This window comes from Aquila chrysaetos, chromosome 5 (genome assembly GCF_900496995.4).
Source record: "Aquila chrysaetos chrysaetos chromosome 5, bAquChr1.4, whole genome shotgun sequence".
Taxonomy (NCBI): domain Eukaryota; kingdom Metazoa; phylum Chordata; class Aves; order Accipitriformes; family Accipitridae; genus Aquila; species Aquila chrysaetos.
Genome location: NC_044008.1, coordinates 29,261,230 through 29,287,599, shown reverse-complemented (window position 1 = coordinate 29,287,599; position 26,370 = coordinate 29,261,230). Strand labels below are relative to the sequence as shown.

The following is a 26,370-nucleotide window of genomic DNA, read 5'->3' as shown; positions in this document are numbered from 1 at the left end:
TCTAAGTACTGTTGCACTGCCAGTGAATTTATACAGTTGCATGATGATCTTTTTGTTTATCCCCGCCCCCCCCCCGCCCAGTGCCTTTCGTAGCACTTTGTGTTGGTCAGTTTGACTGCTACTGAAAGTTGGGCTGAGATTTTCACCCGACAATAATTTATCATTGCAAATGCTCATTTTTAAGTTGTTCAAAACCCGTCTTTGCGCAGTTAGTATCGTTTCTTCTCTGTAGACATCATTGTGCATTTCTTCTCAGTAAATATTACTTGCTATTTATCGCTTCATGTTCAGTATTACATTTTCTTTCTGCAGTTCTTCAGTCTACCCTCATCTTTACTACCCGTGGTTTAGTGTTAGAGACGATGTTGTCGCATCATGGCTCATCCCCTTCCCAGACAATTTTTGAATATGCTGAACAGCACTGGCCTTCTTACAGATAGGTGCTTTGAGTCTCCATTGCTGATCTCCTTCTGAGAAATTCTGCAAACTGACATTTATTCTTGTTCTTAATATCCTCTCTTTTAATTATTTTAAGCAGTGCAAGGACCTCCTTTTTTTTTTCTTTTTTCCTCCCATGCAATTTAGTTTCTTTTAGAGGCTTTGGGTAAGAAAGCTTATGAAATGATTTTTGGAAATACATGACTTAGAAGTAGATCTCTTTTGTCCATGTTCTCAGGGACTTTTCGAAAAAACTGTGATCATCTGAGACATGGCTTTCATTTTCATAGTGGAATGTTGACTCCTTCCCAACATGCCATATATATTGACATATACATTCTTTATTGTAGTCTATACCAAGTTGCTTAGTGTGAACTCCATGTGTACTGATCTGTAGCTTTCTGGATCTTCTCTAGATTTTTTTAGGATTCATTCCATGTTTACTGCCTTCCTTTGATACTAGAACAATTTGAAGCAGGCATTTGTCCGTTTTTATAAGTTTAGCTATTTCATACTCATGTTCCCTTAGAGCTGTTGATGGGATACACTCCAGTGAAATAATCTCTTAAGAGCTCAGTTTGTCTTTTTGGTCTCATCTTCTCTAATAGCACTTCAGTTTAAGACAGATCCTCTCATGTATCTCTCTAAGGAGGGTGTCTGGCCTAGTAACTTCTCCAGTCTCCTCTACCGTGGATGCAAACCCAATTTTTTGTGGCGTCTTCTCTCTGCCAGCCGAGGGCTGAAGCTCCTAGGTGGCTGGATGTGAGAGGCTCCTCACTAGGCCTGGTCCTGACCCCCAGCCTTGGCCCGTCCCCACTGAGGTGCCTGATACTGTGGGCTGCGGCTGCCCCCGGCCTGCCATGCTCCCTGGCCGAGCGCAGCCAGGTCCTGCCCTGCCCACGGACAGCCCCCACCACTTCTGGCCCCCAGCCCTCAGGGAGCTGCTTGTCCCTACAGCTCTCGGACACCTTACTGTGTATTTGTTTAAGCCTCCCAGAAGTGACAATCCTTTCTGTTTTCCTCGCTTGGACACAACTTGAAGCTTTTAGAAGGATTCCTTTTTCTTTCTGATAACCTTCTTCATCCTGTTTGGTCATGACAGCTCCCTTCTGTGATTTTCTCAGTCTTTTTTGATAGGTTGTATGCATTTCTTCTGAGCTTGCAAAAGTTTTCTTTAATCAGTCTCCGTGCCACCTGTAAAGATGTGACTCTTGTAGCTGTCCCTTTTTTCTTCCTTGTAACAAGCTTACGCATTTTTATTCAGTGACCCTCTTTGAAATAGTGGTAGGGGGTTTTTTTTGGCTTTTGTTGCCCCTTCAAGGACATAGATTCCGATCTACATCAAAGCAGTTTTTGTCTGTGGCTAGAAATTTACTTTGGGTCATACCCCATGTGATGTGTGCTTGTACAAGACAGGCAGAAATATCTAATGGCCCTAATATTTATCTGCCATACTTATAGGGACATTTTTTCAATGTTATGAAGGTGCTCTGTTTCTTAGGTGTCTTTAGGGATTGGTTCAGAACATGGGTTATGTTTATATCCTCTGTCTTTCTCAGTGTTGTCTTCCTTGGCCATTGCTGAAGGGTAGTCTCTGAGTTGTTTAACGTGAATGGACTGTTAACTTCCAGATGGATCTGATGATCAAGAGCAGTCATTCTCTAATTTTTGTGAAAAAATCCTGAATCTTTGATCTTGCCCAGTAACCTGACGTGGTCCATATGAAAATACAGCACAGCTGAAGACTTGGTTGTGCATTTATGTGTGTAGGGAGGACTGGCCTGTATGTAAGAGTTTTCTCTCCACAGTTCGATGTAGCTCTGTGTAGGGAGCCAAGGAGTGGACGACAGAGATGTGTGAGCAGCGTCCTCTAGAGCGGCCTCTTACTCAGGTCACCGGGCAGGGTCTCTGAGAAGAAATACGCCATCAAGGACATAAAACTCTCTTCTTCTTTACAAAAGACACAATAAACGAAGTCATGCCAAGTGTCAGTTTTAGGGTAGGGACCTCTGCAAGGATCCAATTGTTTTGGACGTTTAGTTTGCCACAATTACCTGTAGCTAACCATGTTGGTCATATCAGTATTGAACCAACCTCATAAGCAGTACAAGCAGTCCTTGAGGTGGCCAAACGGAGGATGTGGTAAGGCCGTCGAAGCCCTGTGCTGATGAGCGAGTAACCTGCTGTTCAGCCAAAGTGGGAAACACCTACTTAGCAGATGCTGTGAACAGTCAGCTAATGGAGATGACAGTAATTGGTGAGACAATTGCCTGTCCTTATTTTCATGGTGGCTATTTTGGCAAGAGTTTGTAGTTGCCTAAGTAGATTACCTTAGAACCTTTTCTTGTTTGTTTTGGTGGTTTTTTTTCCCCTCTTCCATTTTTTTTCCACAGTTTGGTGTATTTATCTTCTTTTTTCCCCCCATTTTCCTTTTGGTCTTTAGAAGCTTAAGGGGTGTGTGTGTCATGTTTTCTGGTAGTTTGTGGATTTTTTCTGTGTATTTTGATTGATTTAGTGGGTTCTGCATTGTTTGGGGGGTGGAGTTTAACTTTTGTTTTGTTTTTTTTTCCCCTGGAAGTTGTTTGTGTGGCGGTTTTTAATTTTTTGTTGTTGTTTTTGTTGGGTTTTCTATTTATTTATTTAGGTGGGATTTTTGTGGGTGGGGAAGAAACAGGAGGAGCTAGAGCTCCGCATGCAGATGCAGAACTATGGCATCATTGGAATAAACTGCCAACTGGCAGAACAACTTGAATGGTGGGAGTTCAGTGATGGACGGATGCAAGCTCTACAGAAGAGTCAGGCAGAAAAGGGGCAGAAGAGAAGCCAGGTTGTGGAATCGCCTTTTTTGAAAGTTTTGAATATGCATTTGGCTGATGTCCTAAGTGACCCAGTCTAAATTCAGGTGCTGCTTTACGCAGTTTGGACTAGACAACCTCCTAGTGTGAGTGAATGAGTCTGTGATATGGTGCATGCATCATGGCAGAAGGGTCAGGTGCTCTTTGACGTTACGCATTACTGATTTATAAATCTGTACATACGTCTCCGTACAAGAGCAAACTAGATATGTAAGACAACCCAGGATGATCACCATATATGTGCTCTTACGAGGTGATACTTTTTAAAGTTGTTACTTCTACATTCTCATCTGATGGTATTCCTGAATCCCTTCTAATCATGTTCCATGAGAAAATGGGAGAAACAAATTGTAATTCTGGAAATAATTCACAAAACTGCGGTGCCATTGTGTTTGTGGTATTGTAAATCAAACTATTTAGGAATAGTTAATTGCTTTCATTTTTGTTCTTCTCACCCAATTACTGTAGGCTGCTGCAGTTTATTATAATAAGAAAATTTAACAACAAGTGGAAAGTGGTTCTTCTCTGAGCTAACTTACAATAAATTAAATGTTTTCAGAAGACAGACAGACATGCCTGAAGATAAAGTGAGGCATGGTATCTGTGCACGTTGGATAAATTGTTCAGAAATCTCCATGAATATGATATTGGTATCGTGCATACTTATAAGATTAGTGTCAACACGGGTTATCTATCATGTAAGGGCAAGTCAAGCAAGTTAGACCTGCCTCAGGGGTGGTTTAGTCTGTATACCCAACTATTCAGACAATGCTGCTGTGGAGGTTTTGGAAGAGAAGACTGAGGACGGGAGATTTTTCCTTTGCTCCAGGCTTCCTGTTTATTTGTACTGTCTCCATTTTCTCCAGTGTGCCTTGATAAGTACGGGTAATCAGTGTCCTATTAATCTTTAGGATAAGTAAGACCTAAATGGACACCGCCCCCAGCCCTTCTCCTCCCCAGTCCCTCCCCCCCAAGTGGAGTTATATGTAACCTGTACATCAGTTACACAGTGAATGGGATATATCAGAAGTAGATTACATATATAGTCTATGTCATCATTTTTTTCTGTCACTGGCCAATTTCCAAGGCATTAAATACTAAATTGTTAATGCTTTTCTGTAAATTCTATTTTTTTTTTCCTTGACCTGTTTCTTTGCATGGTTGCATGTTCTCTTGATTAACTGAGTATAGATATTTTGGTTAGCAAATTCCATGTTGTGAAAATTCAAGCTTAATTTTAATGGTATAGAATATAACGTGAAACTTTGTAATGTACATAGCATTTGTTAAAAATTTTGGAAAATACATAGTTGGGGAAGGTTGACAGCTCAAGAAGCATTCAGGAATTCATTATTTTCTTTGTGCCAGGTAAAAAAAATGGTGGCTTCTCCTACTACCACAGTACTTCTGTTTGTACTCACTGATAACGTAACAAAATCCAGCCTTCATTCGTCTAAGTAGTAATGTAGAGTATCATGTAAAAATTGGCTAATGAGATCACAGCAGTATGAAGGGCTTTCATAGGCTCATTTAACTTCGGAATGATTATAAAACATAACTACTAATTTATTTTGCATGTTCTTGTTAATTATAATGGCATTCAGTAGTGCTCATCTGGTTATGAGCTTCTGAGTATTTCTCTGTCACAGAAATTTTCTAACTCAGTACTTGGATTCAGGAAGAAAAGGAGTTTTTTTTTTTTTTTCTATTTGCAGTTCCGTAATTTACATAATATTCTTTAAAAATGCATATTCTTTGTAGTGTAAATTAATGTCATTTAAGTTGGGAGTAGTTTAAATATAACTAAAAATACATAGTCTGACTATTAAGTAACTTTAAACTTTTTAATTTCATACTTCTAGAAGATATACATTATCGTTTAGGTGTAAATGATGTATTTTCAAATAAAATTCAGGATGTCCCGTTGACATAGTGCAATTTAAGACTTGCTCAGAAGTCCTATTAGGAATTAAGACTTCTTTTGTATTTAATTGCATAGGAGGGCTATACGATGGAAAGGTGGAAGATGGATACCAGTGAATGTGTGTGCCTTTAAAATAATACTCAGTCTCTCTAGCTAGTAATTCTTGCTTTACTGAAACCAGTTGTGTCTCTGGCCCAATCTATCTGATTCAAAACAAGTATATCTAAAGATATCGTATATTGGTGACCCTCAACCATGTTCTAAAATACTCTTGAATTCTTTGGTGAGTAGTGCTTCATTGGAATATTTTATACAAATACCCACTTAAAGCACAGTTTGAACCATTTTTACTGTAGAAAAAATGTGAACAAGTAGGTCTTGTGTGAAATAGAGACACATCAGGATGGCTGTTGATATATCAAATAGTAGAACTGCATAAGAGCTGTAGTGCACTTTGGTGGAGTTCTTTACATTTAAAAAAATACTAAAGGCCACTAACAAGACAAGATAATGAATAAGAGCAAGTAGTCTCAAATCAAAATGTTGTCATAGAAGCAGTGTTCAAACATATAACAGTTAAACTTACCCTAATGATTTGTGATCCAAACGTAAAATGAGCTGAGATGAATGCAACAAATAAATAAATGAGTTAAAGGGAATGGTTTGCAGCACATGGGCATTGTATTTGTTTATTTAAGTCAAGTTTCAAAGGAACGTCTTCATCTAGGAATGAATTTGGCTTTCATTTTGAATTAAATTATTTTTATATTCTAGTGATTTCTGAAACAACCGTGACAATTCACATAAATAAGAGCCGAATTCTGTTAGTTTTGCTCTTAATGAATAATGCTTTATTATGCAAGAAGTCTAGTGCAGCATAACGTATGACAAATGCTACCTAAACTGCATAACATTGTCAGTGTTGAAAATGCATCTGTCACCTATCTAGCTTCTGTGCTAGGTGGGTGATCATAATTGTTACATACTTTATCATTTGGAGAAAAATTTCATTAGAATTCCTCTAAATCTGCATCTTAATGAGCATCTACATATCAAATTAATTCAGTCGTTGACCAATGCACTTTTCCTTTCTTAGATATTACAGAAGTTTGTGGTTTTTGCTTGTTTGACTCAAATTTTAGGGACCTGAATGGGAAGTCAAAGACGAGTGGCATGCAGGTAACTTTCAATTCAGTTGTATTCTACTGTTCATATGATGAGAGTAAACTGCCTGAGTAAACAATACTACAGTGAGCTGCCAGAATTGCTTGAACTTTCATCTGCATGCATGCAACTGTATTTTAAAAAAAAAAAAAATTCTGTCAGGATGCTTTCAAGGCTTTGGTTGGCAAGTTCTGTGAATTTGATTGTAAACTTTTAAGGTTCAGATGGAATTCAGATGGGATTGTTAGATAGTGAAGAACAGAAAAAATATCTCTGTAAGCAGTGTCAGTATGGGATAGGTAAACAATGACACTAAAGATCTATGGGCTGTGGTCCAAGGGATGGAAGATGCTGGCTCAGTTGGAGGGAAGGTGGAGAAATGTTATTGTTAAACTGGAATAACTGGAATGATTCAGGTCCAGGTTTTAGGATGCAAACAAAAATCAAAACAAATCCATGTTTATAACAAAAGTAATATTGTTTTTAAGAGGCAGCTGCCTTCATCAGTTAAACCAGACTGGAATGTATCATAAATGAAACATAGGTCAAAGGACAAGTTTCTAAAGGTGAAGATTTGTACCAGTAAAAAGAAAGTTGATAGGTAAGGCCTGCCAACTGTCTGTGACACGCATGTCATATCTACTGTGTGCAAGCCTGCCCACTTTAAATATTCCTTACTGACTTCTGAAAAATTGTAGAAATCCTGATCATTCAAAAAGACCAAAGATAAAATTTTAATAATCAAGACTAATGAGTGTGATTGTATTAAGAATAGTTACAATAAAATGTCATCACAAATTTCTTCTAAGAAGGCTGTATCTCACCAAAATAGGTCATGTTTTGAAATAAGATTTCATATATCATAACTATCTTGGCTTTCTTTCTGAGCTGAAGCAAAATGTGATGTTTAATACGATCCAAGCTAAGAAAAATAGCTGAAATTTTTATGGCATAAAGGAATATAGGAAAAAAGAAAAATACAGAATGTTGATGTTTGAGGCTTACATATTAACATCTGTCAACAAACAACACATATTGTTGAAGAAATAACCATAGGGTGTATTTTTGTCTGGACTTCAGGTGCACAAGAAACATCAAAGTTTTAGAGGCATAGCTACAGCTGCAATCTTTTAATGGGAAATTGGAGAGGTGAATGCTTCTCTCTCAATTGGTTGGACATTTCCATTCTGGATCCAGGGTGACCACATGACCATTAAGCAAAGTTTCATTGACACGTGTTTTACTTTCCAACAACTTTTAAGAATTGCCACCCACCTTCACCTCCTCATATTTGCCTTAGGATCCTTACCTGTTTTCAACATTTTCTTCTTTTTTCTCTTTGTATTAAGAGCTCATAAGATTTCCTTCTCATTTCCCAGTGCTGTCCTACTGTGCAGGGGTTTCATGTAGTGTTTATTCCTCCAGCCTGTCATTCTTTGCTCTTCCTTCTTCACTTGCTCTACTACAGAGGCTGCCAGGTAGCTTTCAGTTTTCTAGGAACTTCGACCTTCCCAGCAGGTTTTGTTGCACTCTACAAACAAAGGAAGAAGTTAGAACTGCATCTCTTTTAAATGTCCAAACATCTTGTAACAAAGTGTGTATTAATAATGCCAGTTGGAACACAGATTTATTTATTTTTTTTTTTTTTTTAAACTGTGGGAAAGCAGTCTTTGCTTTATAAGATTCTACATTCATTTTACTCTTCAGTCTGCGTCTGTCTGACCTTGTCAGCAAGGGAGAATTGCCAAGAGGCACCATCGACAGGCTGGTACGATCAACTTCAGAAGTAGCAGAGTTTCAGGCATTAAGGCTATGTCTGTATTAGTAAATTAAACAATGCTTGGAAGTATTTCCAGGTCTCTGCCAGACTTTTGGTCTTTGGAAATTAACATTGTTCCAGAAAATTCCCAGACATTTATTCGACCACCTCTGTTCAACAGTTTGCATGCAGCTCCTCTGTTTTGGAGCGTATGTGAGTATACTAGCATAGGTGTAGGATTATCTGTGCCAGTTGATTTCAGCAAAGAGAAATGTGCTGAGGCATAGATGTAATTTATATATATTTTCTATGGACCTGCATGGTCTTTATTTCTTCTGCCTTGTCCAACCTTTTCCCTTCAATGCAGTCTTGCAGTCTCAGCTTCAAAGCTGTTTTTTTCTTTTTACTTGTCCTTTTGTCCTTCCCAAAATGCATATAGATTTAAATTTCATTGGCATGCTGTCTCTCAGCTTCCGTTCCTTCCTTCAGATGACCCTGTGAACTTATTGGTAGTGATACTATGTGCAGTTTGCTGTCTGGAACAAACTACTTCAGGGAAGCATCCCTTTTGTTTGCCCTTAGGTAGTTTAGTCTTATTTTTTTATTCTATTTTTATTATTAGACTTTGAGTGATGCCTTATCTGTCTACTGCGAGGCAGAAACTTGATGAACAATTAGATTTCTTTGTGGACTACATTTAAGCTGACTACTTGTTAAGAGAATCTTTCTCTTTCAACTTGCTCATTCTTTCAATCAAAATATTTTTGTCAAAATAGAAAAATTAAAAATTATAACTCCTTCCTTTTTCTTTCAGAATGTCTATGAATCAGCTTATGCACATCCGGAACTACTTAGAGGGTGTGATAAAGCCAAATGCTATTTTGTTTTCGTTAAATGATGTCTGAATAGCTGTAAGCGTTTCTCTTTGTCTTCTCAGGATGGTGGTACTGGAATTGATTTTGGACATCACTTCAGTTCAATGTTGAAGTTAAAAGGTCTTTTTGAGGCTTAGAAGAAGCAGGTGAGTACAGGTCAAGCATCACAAATCTGAGTATTACTTTTTGCAACTTTCTTTTGTTCTGGAATTGCTGTTCTTGCTTACCAGTCCATATTCAAATAGCTGATCTCTGCTTCTTCTGATTCACTGAGATGTATGACTGCTTGTATTATGACTAGATAGCAAAGAGTATTTAAGTCATGTAGGCTTTCCCTACATGTTTTTTTTTAGCACCTGCCACAAAAATAAGTGAAAACATGGTTCTCTCACCAAAGTCTCTGGAACTCTGGAGTTAAGTTTGTATAGATTCATTACAGCAGCTGCATTAGGAGTATGATAATTAAGCTAATTTGGTTAGAAAATTCTTTTAGACTGTATTTGTACCAATGTTTTTTATAACAAGTTAAATTTTTAAAAGACAAGATTAAATAATAATGAATCCCTGAGTTTGTATGTTCCTAGTTTCCTGAAACACTGATGAGCTCTATGCCGTTGGTAACCAGGAATATTCCATGATTTCAAGGACCATGAGTTCAAATCTTGTTTGAACTGCTTTGTGTGTTAATAGCCTGAACCTGCCTGTGAAGAAACACTGTTAGTGAGTGTAGTACCACCCTGGGACTTGGCATGCCTGCGCTGAATACCTTGCTTTACTCCATACCTTCACAGCTATCTTGGGTGAATCATGTACAACTGGGTGTCAGTTTTTTTACCTTAGATCTGGAAAAGGACGTTCTGAAGGAATTAGTGGAAGATGAGAGCTTAGGAAGGCACTCGCATCTATTTCAGATTTTTCGTAATTGCTATTGCAACAAAGAATCAATCTACATGTTGTGTTGCAATTGTTCGCGTTTTGCTTTTCCTACAGGGGTAGGAAACTTCTTGAGAATATTTCCAGAATTTTTCAAATGCAAAATTTTAGGCTATATTTTAATGTATGAATTGCAAAATATGCTCAACAGGTGCCTGTTACTAAATCTTACATATGCAGATTTCAACAGGGTACAACAAACTAACTCACCATAATGGAAACCAGGCCCAATTGCTTCTATGTATACCAGTGTTTCTGAATTAAATATGTATTGCTTCTCTGTATGCCATGTGCAGTAACTGCTAAGGTATTATGAAATATTCAGATATACCTATATACTCCATAATATTGATATATCCTTCTTCATAAATTGATGGCTCAGAAGGGCAAGAAAAAGAAGTAGTTCCAGAGAAATTAATGATGGTGAGAGTAATTAGTGCTGAAACTATGTTTATAACAAGTTTTCTAAAGTTTCACCCTCTGGGAGGAAGTGCAGACCTTTTTAACCTAATTCAAAGCAGTGCAAAACAAGACCGTCCTGGTGTGTGTTTCACTATGACTGTCAACCCACCGCGTAGTAAGACAGGAAAATTCCTTTCTTCCGATTTAACTTCACCTTTTTCCAAGGGCTTGAGGCACTGGCCTGAAGGCTACAGTATGAATATGGTGAAATCATAAAAAGAAGCAAAGATACAATATTAACCTTTAGCAGTGTTGTAAATCAAAGGGTATACAGCATTATATGTGGAAACTGTAGATGTTACTGGCATCACATATAAATTTGTGTATGGCTGTATGTTAATATGTATTAATGTATTTGTAAATCACTGTTTTTTCTTACATTACCCAATGGAGAAAACAGTAAAAAAGGTCAGATGCTTTGCTTTCTAGGTAGCAGTGGAAATATGATTGGATTTCTATCACATATGTATACACATGTCTGAACAGCGTAACTTGTCCGTAGTTATACTAGATAGTTTCTTCATAGGCAATGTCAGTATTTTGGAGAACTGTTTGGTTTGATAGAAACTGTGTAGTAATTGTGTAATAATTGAAATCTGGTGAGCCAGCAAGAGATTTTTTTTTTTTAAAGGATATTTTTTTCTGGAAATTTACTATGTTCTGTACCAAATAATGTGAGAAATGCAGTCATACTGACTTGTGCATCTATAATAGTTTGGCAGTATCATTTTATTGAATTCCAGTATGTCTGGAACTTAATGCATATGGACGAAAGTAACTGTTATTCTGTTTCCTCCATTATTTTCTTCCATAACTTTAAGTTAAATACAATCTATAAAAACGCTTTCTGTAAAGCAAGCCAAAATCTCTTTGGCCTTTTTAGCACTGGACTCTATTTCTTGCAGTATGTGAAAGTGGAGAGGGAATGTTTTTGTAGTCCATGAGGAAATAGTGGTAAATTCTGAATGCTAGTTCTTCAGTATGTCATTTAGAGTTGATAGTTTTTTATGGCAGGACACGGTGTCTTTGCACTGATTGAAAACTGGGATTCAGTCATAAAAGTAGTGATAGAAATACATTCAAAAAAAAATTGCATTCATGAGTACATTTTTAATTAACAGAGAGAAAAATTCTGTTTGCTTTCTGTCCTGTCTTTCAATAGACCACTTAACTGTTTAGGAGTAAGTTTTAGAAAACTGAGTTAGAGTTGGAAAAACTGAAACCAAGATAAAAATCCATATTGGAAAATTGCAAAAGCAGAGAAGAAATGTTCCATTTTTGGACGGATGGCTTAAATGGACATTTTTGGGGACTATTAGTGGTACAGTTACATCTGGATTTTCTGAGTTAATTAGGCTTTGGGAAAAAAGCTAAGGAAGTTTTCTAAATATGAATATTTCCTGCATTGGTGAACTGAATTGTAGTTGTGGTATTAATTATTGTTAAATTGATCTAGCTTTTCTGTCCTGTATTGGTATTGTGGAAGAGGAGACACTGTGCTCGTTCCTGTTTCTTCCTGGTACTACAGGACTTTAAACAGCACAACTCCTGTACGTGTATATGTATGCATTTTGTATACCTACCAAATATTCAGTCTCTATATATATGTTTGTTTTGCGTAGGGCAAACATAATCATATTGTTAGATTAGTACAAAAGTACATCTCGTATAGTTATCTTGCAGCTGAACTGTAACTCTCTCAAGAGTTATGTAAGGAGTCACTGCTGGTGTTCGTATTGGTGACTGACATGTGAAACAGTTGATGTACAAGTCATTCCATCAGCTGGATAATGGATTGGCATTAACTTTGTCCCTGAAGAAGGCTAACCCATCCACATGTCTGGTCAGAAGGCAGATAAGTTTTGATACTGCCGTAGGTGAAGGGGAGGAGGATATATAGCATAATGCTGAAAGGAAAAGATGGTATCTGCTTTCCAAGAAGTAATTGGATGGCGATTGATGGGCTTTGTCTTCAATCTGGTTTCCACCAGGAAGAGTCTGAAACATAAACAGTACTTTACATTTTAATGGAATTGTATTAGAACAGAGACACTGTTTATTGTAGAATTTTGAATTATCTTTCCAGGGTGATTGTGAATAGCTGTAAATTACTGATTTGGGGGAACCTGAAGGCAACTTTTGTCAAAAAGTAGTTTACATTGATAGCATTGAATTTGTGGCCTGCAACTATGAGGTGCTAAATTTTTGCTATGATTATACAAGGTACCTAACTGTGGATTTAAACTGGCCAGCTTTTCAATTCAACTGAACATTAAGTACAGTCTTAATGGTCTGATTTGCTGGGAAGAGCACTATTACAATAATCTGCTTTTTACAGCCCATATCAAATATGAACTGGCATCACTTATTACAAAGTTTGTGCTTTGGGAGATATTTTCGTGGCATCGAGGAGTGATGCCCCACATTTGTTGGAATTAGTCCTTAATGAGACTGTTTTCAGAAATGAGTTATTGCTCAAATACACTGATTGTTTTGTGGTTTCTAGCATAGAAATTTTTAAGGAAAAGCTAGTTGAAATCTGATGTTTTTTCAAATAATTGTATGAAATGAGGAGAGATGGTGTGCATCTTAATTTTATGATTGTTTTTTCTATGTGACGTGAATAAGAGAGGTGAGAACTCTTAATTTTTTAACTGAACTGAATACAGGTTTCTGAAGGTGGCCTGCTTGAGAACAGAGGACCGTTACTGTAGTTGTCATGTAAAATAAAGTTGGAGTCTGAAGCTCCTTTTTAGCTGTCAGATTTATTAAGGAGCTACTGGTGTGTTGAACTAGGCACACGCATTATATAAGCAGTGTATGGTAGCGTCTAGGGAGAATTTTCTCTCTCTTCACTGCTGCTTTATTAGGTCTCGCTCACTCATTCACTGTTGCCCTGTCTTACTCCAGCTTTCCGGCTGCAGCTCACAGCACAGTAGGTCTAATGTAGATTGACGCCTTTGCCAGAGGACTGATTGAAACTTGTGTCTCATAGTTGCTAATGCTCACTCAACCATTTTATTGAAGATAAAGTAAATAAAATAGATTGCCATATGAGAATTCTCTGAAATCAAATGGAATAATTTGACAGGTTTAAGCCCATGAAAAAGCCAAAGCATTGAAACAGATGGGAATACTTTTTATGCACAATATACCAGGAAAAGGTGTCTGCTGGCTTGATGTTAAACTGTTAATGGCTTTTACCAAAACTATAATTGTTGTAAATATTATCATCATTTCCAATGGAATTTCCATTGGTGTTTAAATTGTTACTTCTCTCAAACAGAGGTTTTTGTTTTTTTTTTTAAATTTAAGAGTAATGGATATACTGATTTTATTTTCTTAATGCTTCTGATTCTTTAAGAAACTGTTGATGGATAACCAGTCTCTTAAAATTTAATTTAAAAAAAAATAGAGATTAACTGAGGGTGAGTTTATTATTTGAGAAAATAATTCTGTGAAATAATGCAAAATAGATTGTTACTTTAATAGGTTTTTAATAATCACTAAGTGACATAATTTTGAATATTACAAGTAAAGTTACTAAAATAAGCCCTGAGATTTCTGAAAGTATGTGCGATACAGTACACGAAAAATAGGAACTGCTGTGACTGTCACTGTTGTGACAAACTGCTTAGAATAATTGTCAACAAACCCCAAATATTCTTCACAACACTTTTATTTTATAAAGAATTGCTGTAGATGAGCAATGTAGTATGTCCGTGTTATTTTTGGAAATAAGATAGTATGTAATAAGTGAGTTAAGATGCAACATATAACATATACCTCTTATTCTTTTATCTGGATAACAATGAATATTGGTCTTTTTAGTCACACTAGGGGTTCCTTCTTACTAGTTGGACCACTTCTTTAAGATGGAAAGACACCTGTGTTTTAGTTCAGTACAATAAATTATGTCAAACTCACTTAGAGTTAATAAAGGAAATAAATATAAAATAAATTAAAAATGTATGAACAAAGTTTGCAGATGCAGCCTCAGTTTTCCACCTTGAAAACAGTCAATTAAATAACAAATATATTAATTTTGGTATTTATGTTTAAACAAAGTCTGCTCTTTTTTTTTTTTGTGTGTTAGATATCAATTATATTTCAAAGTTAAGAGATTTATTATAACAGATTGTACCGTTGGTACTTAATGATGGGATGCTTGTGAGATTTCACGAATATTGGGTTTGAAATAAATTATGAATGAGCTATTTGAAAATGACTTGCAGGACTGAGTTGACAGACTGGAAAAACACAGTAAGGATGGATTTCCGGATTAACTGTTTGCCAGAATACACAGCTAGTTGTGCTGATGTGTGCAGTGGCAGGGGCGGTGCTGGTGAAAATCATATTTCCAATATGATTGTGAATAAATCTAAGAAAAGTCAGTGGTATTCTCAGTTTTTCCCATCCTGGTCGTATTTTTAAGAGGGAAAATTACTCTATTGTGCTTATAATGCAGAGCACTGGCACCAGCTGTGCTCTGGAGAGGTCTTTTCTCTTTTCTGTTGTTGCCATGCTGATGACTGTGTGTCTGGCCAAATTCTTAATGCTCTCACAGCAGTTCCAGACTTAAAATTTCAACACTTAAAAAGCAAAATTTAGTGACTGTGATGCCAGCAAGATAGGGCTTCCTATCCTCCTGAAGGAAGTCTCTTCTCATTCATTCTATGGTGCTTTTTCTGTTCACGCAATAGTATAAAAGGGTCATCAAAAGCTTTGTCTTTCTGTGGGAGGGACTAGAGGTAGTCACAACTCTGCCGCAAATCCCTGTTGTAACCCTTTCATTTTCCTTTTCTGCTTTCTATGAAATGTAGTTCTTATAAAGTGTTGTCTTTCGGAGGAGGCAACAAAGAACATTAGTTTAATTAGATTTTAATTATACACATAGAATTGCCTTGGTTTTTTCCCCTTGTAGGAGATCCAAGACAGAATCACTGCTCATTTCTGTGTTGTGAAGTCTTTTCTATCTCTCATAGGTTTTTCTAGTTAAATTGGAAAGCCATTAAGCATTACCACAGTTTTTGGAAGAAAATGCTGAGACCTGCGAGTGCTCCAACATAGATTGATTTAGACAGAATAAAAGCTAATTTTATCAAGAGCAATAGAAACCTCAACAGCAGTTTACTTTGGATTTCTGTAAAACCTAAGGAAACCAAATGTGGTTTCCTGTATTTCTCAGAACAACTTATTTGTGCTGGTTTTTTCAGCATCGTCTCTTACTTGACCATATCTGAAGTAATTCTGAAAGGCTGATTTTCATGTTATTGTTTCCTGTGTTTTCCAGTAACACAGTAAAAGAAATTATCTGTATTTTTGGGATGCTTTTGAAGTTACCTTATCCAGAAATCCGTCCATGGTAAATGTGATGAACTAGCTATTTAAAACCCTTATTTAAAAAAAAAAAAATAATAAATGAAGGCAATAAAGCAAGCCATTCCGTACAAGTAACTGCATATGGAAAAAATAACAACAGATCTAATTCCTGAAAAGAAATGGGATCTTGGAAATGGAATAGATGTTTATTTGATTGCTTTGAGAGTTAACCTCCCTAAAAAGCTGATTTTAAATGAGTTTTGTATTTGTAAGTGGTGCTTGTTAACTGTCTTGGGGAGTGATTTCTTCTCTCCTCTGGAAAATGCATTATGGGATCTAGCAAAGAAAGAGGTAATGATTTTTTTTTTTGATGTGGGCACTGTCTAGGAACTGGACAAAGATCGCTGTCCCTTAGGAACTGGGCCTCAGAATTTTTAATGTAGTCTGTAAAACAGCTATTTAGTGGTAATTGTTGTCAGTCACAGACTACAGGAGATAGGTTTTTACTGGTGATTTGACAGGGAAAACTGTGCTTAACTGCATCAGATTTTACAAAATTGAAATGTTCATAGTTTAATTTTTGAAGGAACTTTTACTGTTTTTTTTTTTCTGAGCTTGAGTCTTCTAGAGAAGCAAAATAGGTCACATTTTGGTTCATATGGTGGTTCTGGTCCTACATCCAAACATGTGTATAGATTCAAGTACCTATATAAAGATTCAGTAAATTATGACAGATCCAGTAAAGATTTTGCAAAAGAAAATAGCAGGTATATATTACATGTAGACTGCAAAGTTACAACTGCTTGCTATAGTGTAAACAATATATAGTGGCTTCTCAAGAATAAGGTGTAGGACATGGTACGCTAGCATGCACAAAATTGAAATTTAATTCTAGAATCTATATACTTCGGTTAAGTATAGTTTTATAGATAATTATACTAACAGGAAATGTACTGTAATTTTACTTTAGTGTTGTTATACTTGAAGGAGGAACTGAATTAAATTTTGCTTTAGATCTACATATAGATGTTTCTGTGCTTCTGTAATTGAATTTGCAGCCTAATATAATTCTGTATTATTTTGGTGAAGTTTACTAAACATTTCAAATTAGAGCAGTTGGGTAGTGTGATATGACAAAGGCATGTGACCTCATGTCTTAAATGTTTTGCAACTAATTTGAAACTAGTATTTATTATCTGAACGGTACATACTACAATCAAGTTGGTGAATATTTAGCTTTCTTCCTTTCAAGATGGAAACTTTCTTACATGGGCACTTGCCATTAGTTTTTACTTGGCTTTCTGTTTGCTGTAAGATATATTTTCATGACATAATGCAAATCCAGTTCTTCCTTTCCATCACTTAGTAAAGAATTAAAACAATAACATACAAAATGTCACTCAACCCAGTCAAAGGCTTTTACTTTAGTTTTAGGTAGGTGTACTTTTTCTCAAACTTGAGTTACTAGTCATTTAAAAGAATAAGTTCAGGATTTTGTAATCTTTGCATCATCACCCTATCAGAACTTCTAAACTGGAATTTTGTCTCAGACCAGTTTCTCTCTACTGGTTGACTAAATGAATGACAGCATTATTATTTATTTTATTTTTACAAATAAGGCTGATATGGTGAACTGAATTACTGAAATGAATGGAAAAATATTTAAAGTTTTCTCTTATGACAGAATCATCTTGCATTTTCCTTTTTGAACAGTAGTGTTATAAGTAATGTGGAAGGTAAGCATGCCCATTTGTAAATCTTTCTTCACTGCAGAAGTATTAGACTCATCATTACCAATAATCCTTTTAATAACTAAAGCACATAATTATTTAATGAACAGGTGCTGCAGTTCTAAGTATCTTTGCCCTCTCTCAGAAATTCATTATTGCCCCTACACCAGAACTTGTGTTTGCTTGCTTGCTTCTTCTTTCTCTTCTTCAACCTGTCACTTTCAAAAAGAAAAATGGAAATGAATGTGGAAAGGATCCCCAGCTGATGCAGTGGAAAATCATAACCATTTAAATCATGCTACTTGGCTTTGCAGGAAGGTTACTTAGGAGTGCTCGTATGGTCGTTTTGCCAGCCCCTGAGTGGCAGCAGGCAGCTCTGGCATTGGGAAGGTAACAGACAGTGGGGGGAAGGAGGGAGAGGGTAGGAGCATCCTTAACTGCTGCAGCTGTTTGCTAAGTGAGCATATGTTGAAGCCCTTGAGCCTCCATAGAACATCTTTTCACAGGTCAGTGCTTAAATCACATACATAATACTCTTCTAAAATAAGTTGGATGTAAGCACCTGTTTATTTGCTTTTCTAAGGGAAGCGGTTTTGTTGTGGAAGTCCTGCAGTTACTTACTTTCCATTATGAAAGATAATGGAATACTCTCATTGGTTACAGGAAAGTAACATTTTTTTCCCTAAAATTTTGCATGTTGAACTTTTAGAAAAATGAGTACTTGCTCTTTCTCTGTCTTCTTGAAAATTTGCTGAATGCTGTACTTTTGGACTATATGAGAAATGGAGATCTGAGGAAGTATTAAAGTTACTGCAATCTTATCATTTATATTCCTTTAATTTTGCAATTCAGAAATATTTTTAGTTCATGGTATTTTAAATTTATTTGATTTATTAGGCCTGAAAAAGCTATATATTGGAGTGATTGAATGTATTTGATAGGACAGTGTTTTGAAGTTATTACATTATGAACTTGAATACCCTGTCCAATACTTAAAAGATCCCAGAAGATAGAACATGTGATTTAATTACCTCTTTTTCATTTTGTGAACTTGACCTCTGTTCCCAGCCTCAAGACAAAGAACGACAAATTACTGTGAGCAACTGGCAGTTGATATTAAGGAGGTATCTCCCACATCTCTCTCGCGTCCCATAGTAACAGCCAGTCGTCAGCATGGGTGCAGGACTTACCCCCCCCCAAATTCTGTCCTTTGGCTAGCAAATTCATCTGCTGCCTTACTTCTTTAGATGCCTTGAAAAAGTCCTTTATCTTTCTTTCAGCTTCTACCCCAGAAACGGCTCTTTTCTGGGTTAGCTCTAGCTGTGCAGAAGCACCTAGGACAACACAGGGATACTGGCCTCAGTAGACTAAGAATGGGTTTTGAGAGTGGCCAGTTTGCTCTTCTGCAGGACAGAACTGTAGTATATGTATAGGCTGTTACTGGTTGTGTTGTTTAGTTCTTTCTGATTTTGATTGTGTGTTTGTGTGATTGTATGTTTGTAAAAGTTGACTGAATCTGTCCCAATTTGTTTTTGAGAAGGAAGTTGGATGTTTTCTTTACAAGCTAATAAACGTTTCTTCGTTTTCTAGGAAAATAACTAGAGGAAAATCCTAAGACATTCTTTAATATTTGGGATCTGAGTCTATTTGGGCAGTGAAGGCTGATGATAGTTTGCGTGAAGGTGGAGGGATTTATTCTTTCTAACAATGAAGGCCTTGATTCATGACAACCCATAAGATTATGCTGAAGTCATGTGCGACTAGATAGTGTCTTTTCTAGAAACCTCATGTTTGAGAGAAATGTTGGAGAGAAACTTTTAGCCATTGAGGCAAGTGATTTTCACAGTATTGTCAGTCTGTAGTAAAAACCATCTTTGCTGCATCTTTTGATTGCCTTTACAGCTGCCAAATTTACAGGCAAAATACAAAACTGTTCATGAAATTACAGTTGTGACTTCTTTATTAAATATTTTGGATTTGTTTCTAGTGTCAAACATTTAGGTTATTACTATATGTTAATAGATAAAATGTCCAAATTAATGTGTAAGGTGACAAACACTGACAGTGTCTTCAAACTGTTGAAATGGCCTGTACTCATCCTCTAATAAAAAATCAGATTGTAGAACTATACAGAAGGTTATCAAGGAGGTTTATTTTAATTGGTTGGTGCTCTGGCATATTTTAGATTTGCTCTATGTGCTGTTCATTTCCCTTAATCCAATAACATGGCTAGTTATTTGCACTATACTGGTGAGTGGCTACTTCTCTGAAAGCTTAACAGTTAAGAATATAATAGGACTGTAGGATGAAAGAACAATTTCTCTATGTATTCAAACTGTGTAATAATACAGGAATGAAAAGTATGTTGTTTAATTATTTGGTTTTGCCATGTAGTATTATAGTTACTGTTAAATATGACTTTTGTATTGCTAATATAAGAAAAGAATTAAAAACAACAAAAGAAATAGGTTTGATCTCATTTGACCTTTCTGACGTTCAGTCAGTTAAAAGGTTTGTAAGACGTTTAATTACCAAATGGTATGATCATTATTCATCTCATCATTTGATATATAACGTCAAGTGAATTGCCTCCCTGGAGTGCACTGTTTCACAGATCAATAGATTTAGTAAGAGCTTGAAGGAGAGCTTTATACATTCATAGCAAAGAAGGAAAAGTATATCCTCCTTGTAAAATGGCTTATGTACTTATTCTGTGAGCTTTACAGAGCTATTGTTTTATTTACATCTCAGGAATACAAAATCCTGTAACATAAAGGCATTTCTTAAAATACTTTAACTTCTTTATTGAAATTAAAAAAATATTGTTTCTATCTTACTCTATGTAATAAAGTAGCTTTAAAAGTCTGTCCTGAACACCTTCATTCAAACCTATTAAAATAATTATACTTATTACACCAGATTTTTTGCTTTGACAAAACAAACATGGTATGACAAAAGGCTGTCTAAATACACTACATGATTTCTTACACTATTCACATCTTGTTTTTCTGCATTTTTAAATAGGTATGTTTAGTTTTAACTGATTTGGGTGGTTGTTTTTTGTTTGTTTTTTTCTTCATTCATTGTGTCAAGAATATTTATGCACAGTTCAAAAGAAAAAGATAAAACTTGTCCCTAATTGGCTAATTTAATACCTGTGCATTTATAAAAAAGTTCTTATGATTTTTTAAATTAATTGCATAAAGGATAATTACATGTAGGATACTTCATGTTTACTTAGGCTTTTCCGGGTGTATTATATTAATCTGACCCAATATAGACGAACCATCATATAACACCAGCTATTTGAGCATGCCTGTCTGATCTCTTACCCTTGATAGAAGGGTTTTCCAAATGACTGAAAGAGACTTCCAGGAGAGTTCAGGCACTAGTATTTGTTGCTCTTTTTTTCTGAAAATTTTACCTCTCTTTTTTTACCTCTTTGCTCTCTTGAATTACCAGCTTTCTGCTTAAAAAGTAAGAAAACAAACACATATTTCTTCTTTAACTCTTTTATTAATGAGAGTAAGTTTTTTAGCTTAAATTTATGCCTCGTTGTTGGTCCTTGCATCAGTCAGGCACCGAGGAAACTAGTTCAGCTAAGCATATCCTCCTGGCTGCGGGACAGAAGCAACATTTACTTGAAAATTCTACTTCCTTATTCATCTGTCACTTATAACCCATCATCTACTCAAAGATTAATTTGAATTGTGAACAATATCTAAGCTTCCTTAATCCCTTGCTCTTGTCCTTTTTCTTGAGCTGCTGTACTGTGACGGAAAGGCCGTAATTCTGAAGCTTCTTATTCCTTAGGCCTACCTAAAGTAACTCCCATTGGGAGCCGATTGATGTTTTAGCAAGGAAATTCTTACCTATTTTTGAGAACAACCTGGAAAAATTGTCAGGAGGCTTTCATACTCTTAGATGTTCACTGTGTGGAATTCTTGTAAATGTAAAATCTAATTTGTCTGGGCTCTTTGCACCAGCATTGTTCAAGGTCAGATGAAGTTGTGTGAAGTACAGGAAGTGTTTCTGAGATTTCATTCCTTTCTTTGTGCTCGCAGCATTTTTCACCGAATTAGCAAATCAAATAATACCAATGTCATTAATAATTAAGATAGCTGGGAAATATACCATATTCTTCTTTTTACTTATTTTGTGAATGACCCCTGCTGCCACTCTTGCTTTACCACTTTCTTGAGTTTTTTTCAGGAAAAATACTAATCTAGTAGTTTCTTTTCTGCTAATGATGCAAATACTGCTTATTCAGACTGTCTCAGTAAGGGGCTATTTAAAAAGAATTTAAAAAGAAATGCAGGAAATCTGCAGGTGTTTCTGCTGAACTTGAACATCCAAAGACCTTTTTGTCAATGGAACACTTTAGCATGATTAAAATAATTAATGTTGGAATTCTGTAGAAGCATCGATTGTTTTGATGATACATTCATCTATGGCTTGACTTGACAAAATTTGAGCCATCAGGACTCAATCTAGAAATATATGCATTTAATTTTAAGACTATGAATAGATCTTTGGCTGAATTGTGATATATACTTAGCATCTTTTAGGACTGTCTATATCAATATTCATCTCTTCCAAGATGTTCTTAAAGTTAGAGCAGCATTCAGTTATTGGCATTTGTGTTTATTTGCCTATACAATTACTGTTTAGCAATAAATAGTTTAATGTAATATGTATTTGAAGTGCAAAATCCATTTTGGATGTAAAATAACAGAACTATTTAATTTTGGCATCATCTCTGTCATCACTTGGTAGGTGCTGGAGATGTTAGGGTAAAGGGTTGATCAGTGACAAAGTACAGCAGCACTCTTAAATACTGTGTTCTGGGCCCCACAATTGAAGCAGGTTGTGAAGGTCTTTGAATGCGTCCAGAGGAGGGCAGCAAAGCTGGTGAAAGGGCTGGAAGGCATGTCCTATGAGGAGTGGCTAAGGATTTGGGGCCTGTCTACTTTGGAGAAAAGGCGGCTGAGGGGTGACCTCGTTGCTCTCTACAGCTCCCTGAGGAGGGGATGTGGAGAGGGAGGTGCTGGTCTCTTCTCCCTGGTGTCCAGTGAGTGGGAATGGTTCAAAGCTGCGCCAGGGGAGGTTTAGACTGGGCATTAGGAAGCGTTTTTTTACCGACAGGGTGGTCAAAGACTAGAACAGGCTTCCTAGAGAGGTGGTCGATGCCCCAAGCCTGTCGGTGTTGTAAGAGGCATTTGGACAATGCCCTTAACAACGTGCTTTAGCTTTTGGTCGGCCCGAAGTGGTCAGGCAGTTGGACTGGCTGATCGCTGTAGGTCCCTTCCAACTGAAATAGTCTATCCTATCCTATTCTATTCTAGTCAAGAAAACTGTGGCAGCAGTCACAAATAACATGCTTTGATAGTACTTTTATGAGAGATTGCATGGGTACGAGTAGGGGAAATGAGCTCTTTCTTTTTAGACCGTATTCCTGAAAGGTTCTGCAGCAAGAGACAGAAGCTTACAAGGTTCCTAAAGCACCACCCTCTTTGTCCTGCCACATCCTAGTAACAGGGAAGCAAAGGCAGGAGCAAAAGGCAGGGGTACTTATGCTCTGGGTCCGTCCTGTCCCCTTCTAGATACTGGAACTCAAAAGGTCTTGTAGACTTTTCCTAGGGGCAAGAATAGTGTGATTTGTAATATTACGTTTGGTCCTGTTACGAACTAAAAGAATCAATAAGGAATACATTAAAAAGGTCAACTTTTGGGGGACATAGTATCCAGAAACCTCTGTGAAATATAATTTCAAGTTTTTCTGTATGATGCCATTCTGAGCTGAGAAGCAGAGTTCAGGAAACTATGTGTATTTATTTAGACAAATTGCAGCATCACCATCATTAATCTGGAGTATTACACATGGATACCTATGTTTTGTAGCTGTTTGAAGCACCAAGTGATGGAGTTTGCAATGTGTGATTTGCATATGTTATGGTTTAAGCCCAGCCAGCAACAAAGCACCACAAGGCTGCCTGCTCACTCCTCCCCGCCATGGGACGGGGAGGAGAAAATACAATGAAAAGCTCATGGATCGAGACAAGGACAGGGAGGGTTCACTCACCAGTTATGGTCACAGGCAAAACCCAGACTCAACCTGGGGGAAAAAACAAAATCAATTTGTTACCAATCAAATCAAATCAGGATAATGAGAAGTAAACCCAAATCTTAAAACACCTTCCCCCCACCCCTCCCTCCTTCCCAGGCTCAACTCCACTCCTGAATTGTCTACCTCTTCGCCCACCAGCGGTGCAGGGGGACAAGGAACGGGGGTTGAGGTCAGTCCATCACAAGTTGTCTCTGCCGCTCCTTCCTCCTCAGGGGGAGGACTCCTCACTCTTCCCCTGCTCCAGCGTGGGGTCCTTCCCACAGAACACAGTCCTCCACGAACTTCTCCAATGTGAGTCCTTCCCATGGGCTGCAGTCCTTCAGGAACAGACTGTTCCAGCGCGGGCTTTCCCACGGAGTCACGGCCTTCTTTGCGGGCATCCACCTGCTCTGGTGTGGGGTCCTCCAGGTGGGCATCTGCTTCCCTGCTCCCCTCCATGGGCTTGGGGGGGCAGCCTGCTGTCTCACCACGGGCTGCACGGGCATCCCCTCCTCTGGTGCATCTCCTCCCCCTCGTTCTTCACTGACCTCAGTATCTGCAGAGGTGTTCCTCTCATGTTCCAATCTCCTCCCCCACTGTTGGTTCCTCTTAAATCTGTTCTCCCAGAGGCCCTACCACTGTCGTTGATTGGGTCGGCCCTGGCCAGCAGTGGGTCCGACTTGGAGCCGGGGAAGCTTCTAGAGGCTTCTCACAGGAGCCGCCCCTGCAGCCCCTCCCCTGCTATGAAAACCCTGCTACACAAACCCAATATAGCATAATTGGAGGCAAGGACAATGAAGGTCCCTGCATAACAAAACATTTAGAACCCTGTTCCTTCACATTTCAAGGAGAAAATCTTGAGACCTAAAATTCTTGAACAAGTTCCTTCAGAGATAAAGCTCAGGACAGATAGAGTAAAATCATTACTTTTTGTATCCAGAAACATAAAAACTCCCATAAAAAGTGAGTTAATGGAGCTAATGTTATACAAAAAGGGTAGTTGTACATTTTCAAAACTCATAAAGTAAGAAGTCTTGATTGTTTCCCCTTCAGAACATTCATGTGCTGACTATGGCATTGACAGCCATAGATAATATGTACCACAATAATAGATGTAGGTGAAGCTTGCACAGTAAGTAAACTTTGCAATTAAGTCTGCTCAGTTTTTGCTTTTGTGGAAGAAAGGATAAGAGACCTGGAACCGCTGATCTTCTCCAAATTGTATTCACATTGAATAGCTTGTTCATCCTTTGTTTTGTTCTTAGGTTATAAACTGCTTTTGGAAATGCCATAGCTATAGATCTGTGACCTTCCCTTTAATTTTCACTTTGTCACACCTGGAAACTGCTGTCTTAAGTACACATGTTGTACAGGTATGGTGAAGATGTTATGTTTTTGTATCTGTCCCTCCTTTTTTTGCAAATATTTGTGTGCTGGTATCTAAAAGGAAAGTTACTACAGAACGTATTTATTAAAAAGTTAATTTATTTTTAATAATCTGTTAAACTTCAAAGCATTTGTTTATTGAAAAAGCTCTGGAAGCATCTCAGCTTAGCTGGAAGTGCAGTGTATGGAAACTCCTAGCATGATGGGACTAAAGTATAAGCAAGATTTTATGTGGATTCTCGTAATATTCTTTCTTTCAAAACCAAACCAACAAACAATGCCCTCTCAAAAAAAAAAAAAAAAATCAAAAACCAAACACCCAGAAAACCCCCCAAACAAACCCAACAAAAAGCCCCAAACCCCCAAAAGCCCTGCTCTGGACGTTATGTTCAAGGAAATACTACTGTATGGCCTATGCAATGTTGCCTGTCTTAAATTGTTTTCCACTTAGGAGAACAGCCATGGTATGCGTATACCTGCTAGAGGTAAGTTTAATCTCACTGTTTTGGAAAGCAGAAAGTGTGTAGTAGGTATAGTACAGTCCTTACTAAGGCTCTGTAAATACATCTGTGACAGTGAGTGTGCTTACCTGCTGAAATGCATGTTGCCGTGTTTTATGGGTGTCTGTACAACTTCATTAACTCACGATTTGATGTACTTGTTATGTCCTGAAGATGTATCCTGATTTTGCAGAAAGCCTTAAGCAATGTCTCTGAAATTTGGCATCCTTCATTCATTTCATACCAGAGATATTATTGGAGACCTAGTACGTTATCTCCTTTTTATATTTATTGTGATTACCTGAATAGCCCAGGAGCACTTCTTAAGAAAAATGTTCTCTGTCTTGTATTATCAGCGACAGTGTTTACAGATACTGGTATACTGTGTAGCTTAACCCATAAAAGGGGACTGTAGTGCTCTGAGTCAGCTTTGAACTACTTTTTCTGTACAGAAACCCCCTAAAGATCAACAGCCTTTATTATTACACTGCTTGTCCAACTGTGAGAGAAAGCAGAAGGGATTGTCATATTATGAAAACCTTCTTGCCATGGCTGCTCATTTTGGTTTCTCATCTATGGGATGTGAAACCCATTCACTGGAAAACACAGGTTTATTGAAGTAATTTGTGGAATTATGTTTTCCCGTCCATTGAACAATTAGATAAAAATCTGCAAGATGATAAATTTTTTTTTGCTGTTTTTTTTTTCTTACCCCCCGCCCCCCCCTTTTTCTTCAGCCAAATGAAATAAACAAACAAAGCAGAAAAATTCTGGCAATTAAAATAAACTGTACATGATGGAAAAGTTACGGAAATACTGAGATTACACGTTTTCTGATCCATGTAAACAAGAATTGCCATCTGGAATTTCCAGTTACTTGAATTTGATACACTAATCTTCAGAGGTTCCCAGCCTC

General features: G+C 37.2%; 1 protein-coding gene across 1 annotated transcript in view; it reads left to right on the top strand.

Annotated features, from left to right (window-relative positions):
* The window catches only part of FOXP2 (forkhead box P2), a 437,299-nt gene that overhangs the window by 127,092 nt on the left and 283,837 nt on the right, over positions 1 to 26,370 (top strand). Inside the window, exon 3 of the mRNA XM_030015359.2 lies at positions 9,078 to 9,161. The gene's annotated coding sequence lies outside the window, so the exon portion shown is untranslated. The remainder of the gene's footprint in view (positions 1 to 9,077; positions 9,162 to 26,370) is intronic.